The sequence below is a fragment of the Arachis hypogaea genome, chromosome 14, assembly GCF_003086295.3.
Source record: "Arachis hypogaea cultivar Tifrunner chromosome 14, arahy.Tifrunner.gnm2.J5K5, whole genome shotgun sequence".
Lineage (NCBI taxonomy): Eukaryota > Viridiplantae > Streptophyta > Magnoliopsida > Fabales > Fabaceae > Arachis > Arachis hypogaea.
In genome coordinates, this window is record NC_092049.1 from 90,821,684 (window position 1) to 90,825,265 (window position 3,582).

The window sequence follows — 3,582 nt, forward strand, 5'->3', positions numbered from 1 at the left end:
CAATAAGCGCTTATTTAATGTCAATAGCTTGACAGTGAGCTCTTAGAGAGCTTCATAGAGACTCAAAGCTTGATGGTGGCCTCCCAACACCAAACTTAGAAGTTGAGTGTGGGGGCTCTGTTTGACTCTGTATTGAGAGAAATTTTTCATGCTTTTTCTCCATGGTTACAGAAGAAGATCCTTGAGCCTTAAACACAAGGTAGTCCTCATTCAATTGAAGGACTAACTCTCCTCTGTCTATATCAATCACAGCTCTTGCTGTGGCTAGGAAGGGTCTTCCAAGGATGATGGATTCATCCTCTTCCTTCCCATTGTCTAGGATTATGAAATCAGCAGGGATGTAAAAGCCTTCAACCTTCACTAAGACATCCTCTACAAGTCCATAAGCCTGTTTCCTTGAATTATTTGCCATCTTTAGTGAGATTCTTGCAGCTTGTACCTCAAAGATCCCTAGTTTCTCCATTACAGAGAGTGGCATGAGATTTATACTTGAACCAAGGTCACACAGAGCCTTCTTAAAGGTCATGGTGCCTATGATGCAAGGTATTAAGAACTTTTCGGGATTCGGTTTCTTTTGAGGTAATTTTTGTTGAAAAAAGGTATTTAGTTCATTAATGAGCAATGGAGGTTCATCCTCCCAAGTATCATTACCAAATAACTTGGCATTCAGCTTCATGATTGCTCCTAGATACTGAGCAACTTGCTCTTCAATAATATCTTCATCCTCTTCAGAGGAAGAATACTCATCAGAGCTCATGAATGGCAATAGTAAGTTCAGTGGAATCTCTATGGTCTCTATATGAGCCTCAGATTCCTTTGGTTCCTCATTAGGGAACTCCTTAGTGGTCAGTGGATGTCCATTGAGGTCTTCCTCACTGGAAATCACTACCTCTTCCTCCTCTCTGGGTTCGGCCATGTTGGGTATATTTATGGCCTTGCACTCTCTTTTTGGATTCTCTTCTGTATTGCTTGGGAGAGTACTAGGAGGGATTTCAGTAACTCTTTTACTCAGTTGACCCACTTGTGCCTCCAAATTTCTGATGGAGAACCTTGTTTCAGTCATGAAACTGAGAGTGGTCTTAGATAGATCAGAGACTATGGTTGCTAAGTCAGAGAGGCTCTGCTTAGAATTCTCTGTCTGTTGCTCAGAATATGATAGAAAGGGCTTGCTATTGCCAAACCTATTTCTCCCACCATTATTATTATTGAAGCCTTGATTAGGCTTCTGCTGATCCTTCCATGAGAAATTAGGATGATTCCTCCATAAAGGATTGTAAGTATTTCCATAGGATTCTCCCATGTAATTCACCTCTTCCATTGCAGGATTCTCAGGGTCATAAGCTTCTTCTTCAGAGGAAGCTTCTTTAGTACTGCCGGATGCAGCTTGCATTCCAGTCAGATTCTGAGAAATCATATTGACTTACTGAGTCAATATTTTATTCTGAGCCAATATTGCATTCAGAGTATCAATCTCAAGAACTCCTTTCTTCTGAGTTATCCCATTATTCACAGGATTTCTTTCAGAAGTATACATGAACTGGTTATTTGCAACCATTTCAATGAGTTCCTGGGCTTCTGCAGGAGTCTTCTTCAGATGAAGAGATCCACTAGCAGAGTGGTCCAATGACATCTTGGACAATTCAGACAGACCATCATAGAATATACATAAGATGCTCCATTCTGAAAGCATGTCAGAAGGACACCATCTGATTAATTTCTTGTATCTTTCCCAAGCTTCATAGAGGAATTCACATTCCTTCTGTCTGAAGGTTTAGACTTCCACTCTAAGCTTGCTCAACTTTTGAGGTGGAAAGAATTTGGCCAAGAAAGCATTGACCAACTTTTCCCAAGAGTTCAGGCTTTCTTTAGGTTGTGAGTCCAACCATATCCTAGCTCTGTCTCTTACAGTAAAAGAGAAAAGCATAAGTCTGTAGACCTCAGGATTAACCCCATTGGTTTTGACAGTGTCACAAATTTGCAAGAATTCAGCTAAGAACTGATGAGGATCTTCCAATAGAAGTCCATGAAACTTGCAATTCTGTTGCATTAGAGAAACTAATTGAGGCTTAAGCTCAAAGTTGTTTGCTCCAATTGCAAGAATTGAGATGCTTCTTCCATAGAAGTCAGAAGTTGGTGCAGTAAAGTCACCAAGCATCTTCCTTGCATCTCCACCATTGTTGTTATTTTCGGCTGCCATGTCTTCTTCTTTTTTGAAAATTTCTGTTAGGTCCTCTCCAGAGTGTTGTGTTTTAGCTTCTCTTAGCTTCCTCTTTAGAGTCCTTTCAGATTCAGGATCAGCTTCAACAAGAATGTTCTTATCCTTATTCCTGCTCATATGAAAAAGAAGAGAACAGAAAAGAAGAGGAATCCTCTATGTCACAGTATAGAGATTCCTTTATGTGAGTAGAAGAATAGAATGAACACTACAAGAAAAATACCCATTCAGCCACACTTTTTTTAAGCTACATTTGAAAAGCGTAGCCTATTCCATGAATAGGCTACGCTTTTCTCTGTGTTGCCTTTTTATATGAGAAAAGGATACACAATTGTGGCATCATTTAAAAAGTGTAGCCTTAGGTATTTTAGAAATCACTTATAAAGCATAGCCGTAGGTTGATATCTATAGGTTCACTTTTTGTATCAAAGGAGACGCTTTTAGAGAGTAGCCTATTTATTAAGTTTTAGGTGCATTTTAAAAGTGATGCCTATGACCAAATGCCCAACACTTAGTCATTTTTTTCCCTTTTCACAATTATACCCACCAACATAACACTTCGTTCTCACCAGGGCACCAAATCAGAGAAGAACTCACTCTCACCACCAATGCTTTGCGCCACTCAATCCCAAATCGGAGGAAGTTTTTGCCGTCACCACTCACCATGCACTACTCGCCACTCCACTAGAACCGTAGCTCCTCTTCCACACTCACCGCTCCTCTTCCTCACTCACCACTTGAGAACCATCGCTCCTCTTCACTGTGTGCTCGCATCGGAAAGACTCTGCGGTCAGCATCGTCGTCCCTTCGCTCACCATCGTTGAGAAGGTATGTATTCACCTTCATTTGGTTCTAAAATTTGAGAGGGTTCCAATTTTAGGGTTTTTATTTTGGGAGTTTGGCTATTGTTACGGCGCAGGTGAACTCGTCTCCCTTTCCAGTTGTCGTGCTCCTTCCTTTTTCTTCATCAAAGGTTGTTATTCCATCCATCTTATATATTATTGTTTTTATTCTATACTAATTGATTCTTACGTTGTTGATATTAAGATTGATTGTGCTCTGCTTTTGTTCTTCCCTCTTTTATGTGGGGAATTTCATTGTTGGTTTCATTCTTACCGTCACTCACTCACTCGCTAATTGATCTTTATATTTCCTTGCTTTGAGAGCTGATTAATTTGCACAAGTGACTATGATTAATGAGTCTCATGGATTCACAAACACAAGATTGGAAAGATAACTAAGTATGGTCGTTCCATCCTCAGATGATTTAAACAAAGTGACGAAGGGTTATAAACAAAACATATTAACCCCATGCATTTAAACAAAGATAATTAGGTCTCCTCTGGTCTCCCTTTACTATATGCTCT

At 39.9% G+C, this 3,582-nt stretch overlaps 1 non-coding gene across 1 annotated transcript; it reads left to right on the top strand.

Moving 5' to 3' along the window:
• The first annotated feature begins 1,684 nt into the window (after positions 1–1,684).
• On the top strand, positions 1,685–1,792 carry LOC112745122 (small nucleolar RNA R71). The gene has a single exon (XR_003173067.1). It is a non-coding gene; the product is annotated as a small nucleolar RNA R71 (small nucleolar RNA).
• Positions 1,793–3,582: the final 1,790 nt, after the last annotated feature.